General features: G+C 42.4%; 1 protein-coding gene across 1 annotated transcript in view; it reads right to left on the reverse strand.

The window, feature by feature from the left end:
• Positions 1–10,178, reverse strand: part of GRB10 (growth factor receptor bound protein 10) — a 147,029-nt gene extending 136,851 nt beyond the window's left edge. Inside the window, exon 1 of the mRNA XM_042868982.1 lies at positions 10,155–10,178. The gene's annotated coding sequence lies outside the window, so the exon portion shown is untranslated. The remainder of the gene's footprint in view (positions 1–10,154) is intronic.
• Positions 10,179–10,430: the final 252 nt, after the last annotated feature.

Here is a 10,430-nt window from a genome sequence, read left to right on the forward strand (position 1 = left end):
CGCCCGCCCCCGCCGCACGCAGCCGCAGCCCCGGTCCGCGTCCCGCCGCCGCCGTGCCGTCGCCGAGGGCAGGGGTCGGGCGCTCGCCCCGCCGCAGCCCCCTTCGGCGCGGGGTGTCGGGGCCGGATGGCCTCGAACAAAAGCACGCGCACAGGTAGAGCGGGAGCGTGCTTTGCGGGAGCCGAAGGGACGCCCCTGGGTATCTGCGAGTGCGGAACTGTTCGAAGACTCTTTCTTGAACCTCGCTCTGCGCGCCCTGTGCTTGCTTTCCCCCTCCAGCCTGTCCGGGCGGTTCGGGGATGGGCTGCCGGAGCGCTTCTCCGTGCCGCGCAGCGCCGCGACCGTCTCGTTGCCAGCCGCGCTGCGAGCTGCTGCTGCCGGATGCGCTCGGTGCTCGCTCCCTGCGTGTCACCTCCGAGCCCCGCCGGAGCTCCGAGCGATCCCGGACCGAGAGAGAGAAAGCTCCTATGAGAGCAAAGCTGAGCGCTTCCCTCAGAGCATCACTAACCTCAGCGCAACCCGAGGTGTTTCCTGAGCAGTGTATTGCCTCCTACAGAGTGGCCAGCGCTATGGAAGGAACCGAGGGGAAGCAGGAGAAACCTCCGTGCACTTACCCGAAGCCACACAGTTGCATCCCGGTGGCACTGTGTTTGAAAATGTAACGTGATACATCACCTCCCTTGCTCTCGTTCTGCCTTCCTCCTTAGCTGTACCTCACTGTACTTAAAGAGAATGGTTTTGCTATCAGCCCTCTCCCCCCATCTCCACGTTTTCAGCTCTTCCTATTGCTTGCTCTCTTGCTGACAGCTCCATACCTTTCCATTTCCTCACACACATCACACCAGTCAATCTCTGGCCATTCCTGGCACTGCTCTCTGCCTCTGGCCACCTCCCAGATGTCCACACAGTGTTGGCATCCATTCCGTCCTGTACCACTGCCATTTCCTGGCCCCAGGTCACCTCTGTCATCCCACTGCCATCTTGGCCTGCCCTGACTTTTCACCAGACATTGCTCATGCTCTGGAGATGGAGTCACCTCCAACCTGACAGGTACCAGGACCTGCATACCTGGCATCACGGTCATACATGCCCACACTATATTTAATCACATACAAAGTATAAGCAGTACCTGTTGGACTTGGCCAGGGTTTTTGCCATGGGCTTCCCCATCACCCATGTGTGCTTCTCTCCTACAATGGGCAAGGCCAAAGATTTCAGTGCTTGCCTGTGTTGCACACTGTTTAACGCTCTTTGCCCTGGCACATCCTTTAGCCACATAACGATACTGATATGCTTTGTTGTCATCTGTATTTCCACCCCAGAGGATCACCCTTCAGCTTGGCAATATGGAGAATCCTCCAAAAAAGGTGCGTGGAAAGACATCAGTCAAACAGCCAGTCAACCATTCAGGCGCCTCAATGCTGCACTCAGGAGTTCCTGTCCTTCAAAATATACCTCTTCTTTCCCAACATTCTGATACCTCAGCGGCCTGACAAGCACTTCATATATGAAGCCTTAACACCATAGCCTGCTGTTACGCATGCACACACTACATCCAGTGCTGGAGCAAGACCAGAAGGGTAGAGCTCAGGTGTTTTGGAACCATCCCACAGGCAGCCCCTGGCAGCCTTCCAGCATGCTCTTCTTTAAGCGTGCCTCTGGAGAAGACTGCTGATCCATCATTAATCGTATTGAGTAAGTACCTAAAATTAACTTTTAAATTATTAATGCATGAGAGCATATCCGTTTGCCATGCACATTATTTTAAAGGATTACAGTGTGTACACTGAGTGCCATTAGCGTTACGTTCTGAAGACAGCAAATTGACTTGTATGGAAATCTGAAGAGTTGATGGATTCCTCCACCAATGCTTTTGACAATGATAAAACGTTATGTTCAATTGAGTTATTATTAAGCACGTGTCTGTATTTTAATTTCTTTCTGATACACACAAACCAAGAGACTGCAAAGCCGTCATCATACAAAATTTTTCATTTTGTGGTGGGTTAAAAATACAGAGATACGTGAGCATTGAAAATGTTCCTCTGACAAACAACAACACTAGGAAAGATATGTTTAGTTTCCTAGACTACAGCTGTGTCATTCAAGACAAAACTGTGCTGCCATAAAATTGTTTATCAAAAATAGCGCCGTTAAACCTGTTAAATGTCGAAGTCGCAATACATCCTTTCCCTGGCCACAAAGGACATACCCATGACAGTTGTCTTTTTTCACTTAACTAAAAATTTTTTGAAAAATCCTACAGCATGCCATACTGTGAAAATAAGGACCTGAAAAACCAACATTTTCTCTAAAAATCATGATTTTCTGCAAGAAATAATGATGTCAATAATGTTCTGTGACTGTGCAAACATTATTTCTACTCCAGGGCAGTCAAAAAAGTAAGCAGAAATGTTAATGCAGATGCCGTGGTGCCTTCTGGGCTTCTGTGCATGGGAACTTTTGTAGAATCATAGAATACCCTGCGTTGGAAGAGACCCATAAGGGTCACTGAGTCCAACTCCTGCCTCCCCATAGCACCATCCAAAAATCAGACCATATGACTGAAAGCATTTCCAGATGCTTCTTAAACGCCAGCAGCTTGCTGCCATAGCCATTGCCTTGGGGAGCCTGATCCAGCAGCTGATTAGCTTCTGGTGAAGAACCGTTTCCTAACGCCCAACCTGACCCTCTCCTGTTTCAGCTTTATGACGTTCCCTCAAGTTCTACCACTGGTCACCAGAGCGAGGAGATCAGTGCCAGGTTAGTCCCATCTTCCTGCCTTTTCCTGTGCAGTAGTTAAGGTGGTGGGCAGAGACGTCTAGCTGTGCAGGCTATATGAAAGATGCAACATTCTGGAGACCCCTTACCCCACTCCGGAAGCGAGGGCAGAAGGGGATGGGGCTGAAGGCTCCCGGAGGCTGAAGAAGGCCTGGGTGCCACGTGGCTGCTTGGACAGGCTGAGCTCAATGTGTTCTACTACTTGTTACTCTTGAAACATCAGGAAAGAATGGGAAAGGTCCTCTTTGCCATTTTTACTTGTTGTAAAACTTACATTAAGTTTCTCATATGTTAAGGCTTTGGAAACACATCCAAAACACAAGCCAAATACTGGCTTACTCTATCTACACATATTTAGGACCCAAGACCTAATGATAAATGCAGTTAAAGTTCAAGTACAGTGGACTTAGTTTGCTTTGTGCTGAGACTTAAACTCTGCAGGGTGACTTTTCTTCCTGGAACTTATCCAAAGGACACTAAGCTTTGCAATTCAGCTAGCTCCACTAGAGAAAGAGGTCATTTTAACTTATTAAATTGAATGACTAAAATTCTCTAACAGATACAATGTTTTCTTTAGAAATAGCCTCAGATTTCATGCATAATCTGAGAATGAGCATAATTCTCTTTTCCATCACGTTGATGTAGGAAATGAAAATCCAATAGTGTAAGATCTGAAGAAGAGAGATCAGAATCTGGCCACCGCTTTCATTCTCAAAGGCACTTTCATGAAAGCGTTATATGAAAGTCAGCACTGAGCATCATCTTTAACTAGTATCAATGCATTCATAAAAGCCTTCAGCAATCAAAAGAAGGGTCAACGTGGTCATTATTACCTGGTAGGTATGTAAGCAAAAATGCTGACCATCCTTTCAAATGGTAATATGTTTCTTTTGTCAAAGAGGAGGATTTTCACCTTAAATAGACAGGAGATCTTCTAACACATCAGAATTTTCAACAAGGTTAAATCTGGAACAAAACCAACTTAAAATTAATATGTCTGTTGCTTTTACTACAGATGAAGCAAATGCTTCAAATATTTTTAAAAGCCCTCCAGAAAAAAAAAAAATAAAAGCCTCTTTAATGTTAAGATATGGAAAAAACACGTTCTCCTTCCTTTCTGTCTACATCTTTCATTCTCATTGTACTTGTGTTACTGCTGCATGCAGGACATTGAAAGCTGAAAGGGGAAAGGAAAATGCTCAGAAAGAAAGCTCCTAAACACGTTTATATAAACATTCACTAAGTATAGCTGTATGAGCTAAGGATGGTACTTAAGTGCTCAACTTAAGATGGTACTTCAGTGCTCAACAGAAAAAGTGACATTTTTCAAAACTTCACATTTATTCCGTTCTCTTTTCACTTGGCCCAGCAACATACTCTACCTAGTATGTTAATTTCAGAAGCTTAGATAATTTGTTTCCTGCCCAGTTATCAGCAGTATTTCTTAACACTAGTTGAGAATAGAAAAGGCTTTTCCTGTAGGACTTTTTTTTTTTTTTTTTTTTTTTTTTTTAAATTAACAACAGGAAAATAAGAGCTACGGCAGAAACATAACTGAATAAACTCACCACGTTCATAGGCTGCATTATGGAGATCTACTTTTTGCTGCTAGGTGGGTTATATCTCTATTTACGGCTTTTTCAAAAGGCTGAATAGTCAGGGACATTTGGTAATTTGAGATGGAGTTGTGAGCTCCAGTGAAAGATATGTGCTCTTTCTTGGCTGTACAAAATAGAGCAGTTACACAAGGTGGTAGAAAGGAGAAGGGAATTCTAAGAGAGATAGATAATCCAGACAGAAGCTGTATTAAAAAAAACCAATGCATTTAGCCCGACATTCTACAAAAACACATCTGTTCCCAGTGCTAGCTGACAATTAACACACTGCCTAATTCAATGTTAATGACTATATATTACTGTATTCTCTCGGTTCTGATCTAGAAAGCTGAGTACGTTTGGACATCAAAGATGTTAAGTGAAATGACATGTTAGAAGTATTTCTCCTTTTCCAAATCGAAGTCAGCTGCTTTCCAGATGCATAATTTTTCAACCAGGATGCCAGATAACACTAAATGGGAAGAAAAATTCAAAATTATACTGTGAAAGGAGGAGATTCAGTTCAAGCTATACTATATATTCTCATTTTTGACAGGAGAAATTGGGATTAATTCAAAACATGCCATGCTCATTCACAGTTTTGCCACCGAGGAGGAGAGAACACAACGAGTGCTGTGACTCAGAATGAAATCCAGCCACACTGAAGTCAGTGGCACAGCTCTCAGTGAGCTTAGCACGACCATGATTTCATCTCAAGTCTCTTCTTGGTTCCTGGAGGGGAAATAAGAATCAAGTCAAAAAATAAAAATAAAAACTTCACCGCCATAACTTGTCCTACACGCTGACACTATTAGGAGCATATTTTCACCATTCCCATAGCAGGGTCTTCTAGCTAGTGCCATCTGAGAACCAGAAATGTTACAGAAATGTAAACAGGAAGAGATTACAAACAGGTAGATTTTACCAAGCTAGGAGAAGGGACACAGCAATCCAGCTGTACTGGACCCAGACCAGATCCTCCCTCCGTTTGTGCACCAAGCTGTGTGCACAGTGCAACACCCTCTGAATTGAGAAGTGTCCATACTGCACACGCCACAGTGCTGGATGCCTTTTGCTGATGTGTACGGCCTGCAAAGCTGAGGCCCAGCCTGGTTCTCCCTGGCTCCTGCAAGCACCACCAGGCTGTGCAGCAGCCAGCTCCCATCTCACCCCACACTCCAGTGCAAGCCTATGCACAGATTTGAAAGCATTTCCATCATGTGGATCTAAATGAGCAAAACTCAGACACCCGACTGTCAATTCAAGTCACTGCCCTCTGTGGGAACATCAAACCTTGCACAGTGCCCACTGTTGTGTGCTTTGTGAATGAGCAGTAAATGGATTCATCTTGCTGTGACAGGTGGGTCTGCAAGATACTTCTCTTAAGCTGACCCACAAGGGGAGAGCAGGGTCAGCTAGACAAGGTGCTCCCCTAGGGAATGTCAGTGTCTGCTCACATCCCTGATCAATCTACCAGGCTGCCTGGCACACAGCACTGTACGCCCCTTTTGTAAAGGACTGGAAGGTACTTCAATGTACACGTTAGAAACATACACAAATAATGTCTCTTACTCATATCTGATAGAAAACTGGGAGTTACTTACGGAATAGAAATCTTTGTATTCTTCTCTCTTAAATTTTCAAGGACACCTATAATTTCAGGGTTGCAACACATATTTAAGTCAAGAGGAATTTCCTAACTGAACTTTCAAATTCGTGACTTCTTGTATTTAGACTGCAGTTCCAAAGGAAGTCACATTTTGCTTTCCTGGCACAAGAGATTACAAAAAAAAAAAATTCCTGAACCAAAACAAGCTGACACTGTATAATCATCATCTAAATTAATCCCTTGTCATAAAGTTGTAATCCCTCACAAACCCTCCTTAGCCAATTAAGCCAAACCTTTCTCACAAGTCACCTGGCAGCAGGAGATTCCCTTGCTCCACCCATGGCAAGCAATGGTTACTATGCTTATGCAAAGTACTGAGAATTTACATCAAAATGCAAGTTGTGCCTGCAGCAATTGAACATCTTATCTTCTACAAATCTTGCCTATTTATTGGACTATATCAGAGGAGTAAGAAGTCATTCTCAAATGATCCCCTCTTGTATTAAATATATCTATATTTAATCAGCCAAAGGGAGAGCATGAATATGAGTGACCCTGAGACTTAACACAGCCTTCCAGGACAGGAGAGACTTGCACTTCAGATTGTCTGTCCAGAAGCAGGCATTTACTATATCTTTATTATAGAAGAAAACTTGGGAGGACAAATTGTTCCTTGTCATATACATCCTTTGTTAATAGATCTCTTGAAACAGAAAGGACTGCCTTGTAGCTGCTACCCTGACATAATGCAGATCTCCTCTCAAATTACAAAGGTTGTCCTTTGTCAAAAGATGTCCTTTCCCTGATTGTCAGAAATATGCAAGAATCTGCATATATTCTTAGCTTGATTTGTAACATCCTTGGGAAAGAAATTTTTGAGAATCTGCCTACCAAAGGATATAATTAATCTTATTAAGGTCAACTAAACTTATGGAGGTCAAGTTGTTCCTAATTGTTTTCTTCTGATTTTTTATCAGTTGTGAAGTAGAAAAACAAAGCCATGGCACAACATAGTAGCCCAGATGTTCCTCTTCAGCAGTGCATTTAGGTCCAAGAAGGATGACAGGCAGTGAGATGTCTGAGGGAGCCTTGCCAGAGCTTCTGCAAGACCCACTGCTGTGCCTGAGAGGAGATCCCAGTGCTTCTCAGGAAGTTCTCACATCTATAGCTGGAAGTTCAGGGGCAGGCAAGCTTGTCAGCCATAGCCCATAATGTAAGTACATAATCTATTTTTCTAAATTTAGTCACGTAAAGATGCACTTCTGCCTAATACCATAAACCATTCAGACCTTGAAAAGATTAGGGAAAGTGAACTGAATCCTTGTGGAAAAGTATTTCATGACTGTTTCACCTACCATACCTCCTCTTTGACCAAGCATCTTTCAAGATACACTTTCTCATGGACATACATGCACATATATGCCACTGGATGGCTAGCATTCAGGCCTGAACAGGATCAGGACTTCACTGAGAAGGGCTGCTTTGAAGCAGGAATTTGACTTCTGTGTGAGCACTTGCCCACTACAAAGGCGTGAGTTCTGTTCCAAACAGCCTCTGCTCCACGATGACAAATGACATTTCTGGTCTTACATTGATCGCTTTGTAGGTTCTCCCTCCTCCCCCCTCAAGATTTGGTGATCCTCTTACACTGGTTATTGTTTGGGAAGCATTTGTACTGACCTTTATTTCACCCATGCCTTAGGGATGAGATCATTTAGAAAACGCCATATTAAAAAAAAAAGAAAAAAAAAAAAAGAAAAAAAAAAAAAAGAAAAAGACTTCATTCTGTGAACCACAATGGAGTGAGGACACTGCAAGGATATTTAGAGCAAATCAATGAATCTTACTAATTACTATCCTCTAATTTAGAGGATTTACTTTTACAGTGAGAGCAGGCTAGTGGTGGAGTGTTCCTCACTCTTTAAGACCTACAGCTACATATGTCATATTGTGAAAATGTGATACAAAATTGATTCTAAAAAATTGCCTTCAGATTACTCACCATGAAGCAATTGGAATCAGGCCAGGAGCAGATGGTAACTCAAAAGGCAATCCTCTTCCTCCTCTAGAAGTACTATTACTTTGTACTTCAGTAGTGGCATTGATCTAAGAAACCTGCTGCTTTTTACAAACAGTTACAAATGACTTTCTTGTACCCTGATAGCACACTGAGGAGGATTTCTCTGCCTTAGCTTGTGGAGTGACTGATGCACATGGAAGTGAAGTTTACATTATTCCCACACTCCCACTTTACAAAGCGATCACATTCTCTATTTGCAGAAAAATCTCTCAGCATCTCCAAAATCCAAGCATTCTACCACAAGTTTGTCATGCAAAGATCAAGCATGCAAAATTAATGGACAGCGATTAGAAAGAAAGCCATTACCAAACTCACATTACTCAACTCACAGAAGGCAGTACACGGCAGAGGCAGGACCCCAAACTGCTCACCACTGCCCTATGCTGTTGGCACCCCGTGAGGTGTGCCTGTATGCTCCTGAGACTGCTTGCCCTCACAGCACTCCTCTTAGACAAGAGAAGAAGTTGTTTAAAGCAGGAACTGACATCTTGAAGGTGAATACCAGCTATGTATTACATCCTGCAGTACAGCTGGATACAGGGAACACGCTGAGGTGGTGAAACTGCACAAGCATGTGTGCAGTATGCTTTCCTAATAAAGGCCCAACTCTTCAGTAACAATTCTACATTTTTTTCCTGTAGTAAAAGCAGGCAGATTTTCCTACTCCTTTTTACATCAGTATCGCAACCAATAGTGTCATGATACTGAAATGCGAAGAATTTCAGCCCCAATGTTGGAGGATGGTAAGCAAGTTAATTTGAGACTGGAAAAAATCCTGTATGTTTCTGAGACCTTATTCTACATGTAGGGAAGTCAAAAGCAAAACCCTCAAGCAGGAACAACATTGGGCACATAACAGACAACTCCATTGTAAATTAAATTGCAGATCTGCAGCAGCAGATCTTGAGCTGGTATATGCCAGCAGGAGAGCTGTAAAAACATTTATCAGCCAAGTGCTGTCTTCAGGACCATCAGGTATGCAGTACACCTGATGTATATAAAAGAAACTGCATGACTTGCAAAGCTTGCAATGCCGCTTAAGTTAGAAGTGGGGATTCAGCTCACAAATATTTTATTTTGCACTTCTGGTAGCATGATTTCTCAGAGATATTTGAAAGTTGACTCTGCCAAAATAGAAATTCTTACATAACAATCTTCACTAGGTAGGTGAGCAAAAAAAGAAATGAATGTCAAATCACCTAGGAAGAAAAAAAAAAAAAAAAAGCACATTTCTGGAGAGGCATTTCCTTTTTTTCCTACCATCATTTCAGAAAGGTAAGTAAGCAAAGAATAAATATACATTATGTTAAAAAAAAAAAAAAAAAAAAAAGTGCTTTACTTCATAGAATTTGGCTTCATGTGAATGTATTTCAATGGCTAACATTCGCGTCCAGACATGCTACTTTGCCAGAAAGCAGGCTGTATTATACACTAGGATGCAATGCTGGGCACAGTGAGGCTAAAGTGCAAGTTCAACTCGCACTCGAGTTGATTTCTTCATCTCTAAAATCTGCAATACATACTGTATACTTAAAAGTCATTTTTTTTATTTTTAACTGCTTACACACTAGTAAGTTAATTATTCTTAATTTCTAGGAAAATGAAGGGAAACACATTGAGGTCTTTATATTTTTTGTATACATAAAACCTTTCCATACAGTGAGGTAACAAAGTAGAGCGCCTTTCTATTGCCACATATGGACTGACCAAACATTTGAAAATGGAAAGAAATAGAATATTCCTCCAGGACAGTAAAACACCACCTAATTACATGCTTGCAGAAAGCAAGCAGTAACTTATCCTAAAATCCTAATACCGAACACTATGATCATAGCAGGCAGATAGCTCTGATACCTGAAACTAAAAGATCCCTTCATTCAGATGCATAGAGCACTGCCTGGGAAACACGGTCCTCATCACAAGAGGATACAGATGATGACTAGATGATGCCGTAGCAAAGCAAAGAACACACTTAGAGATGTGGTTACTACTATATAATGGAACTAATATATAGAACTGGAGGATACAGTTAAACCTATGCTTCTACAGACAGAGAATTTTGTTCATTTAATAGAGAGCATACACTTACCCAGACAGACTTTTAGCCTATGTTTTTTGCCGTTTCAGGCTTCGAAGAATTACTCACAGAAAGAAAGCAAATCATCCCTAAAAACTAGCAAAAATCCAAGTATCTCTTTCTCCTTGAAAAGAACAGAACACAACAAACCCTAGCCCAACGTGCTAAGCCCCCATTACTTATACAACAATACCTTCCAAGATCTCTAGTCACACACCAGAAAATCATTGCGCTGATCAGACAGTGGAAGCATTTCATTAGCTGGTAGAGCTATTAGCCCATCTCCAT

The sequence above is a fragment of the Lagopus leucura genome, unplaced genomic scaffold (assembly GCF_019238085.1).
Source record: "Lagopus leucura isolate 7727_CA_CO unplaced genomic scaffold, USGS_WTPT01 Super-Scaffold_100002, whole genome shotgun sequence".
NCBI classification, from domain to species: domain Eukaryota; kingdom Metazoa; phylum Chordata; class Aves; order Galliformes; family Phasianidae; genus Lagopus; species Lagopus leucura.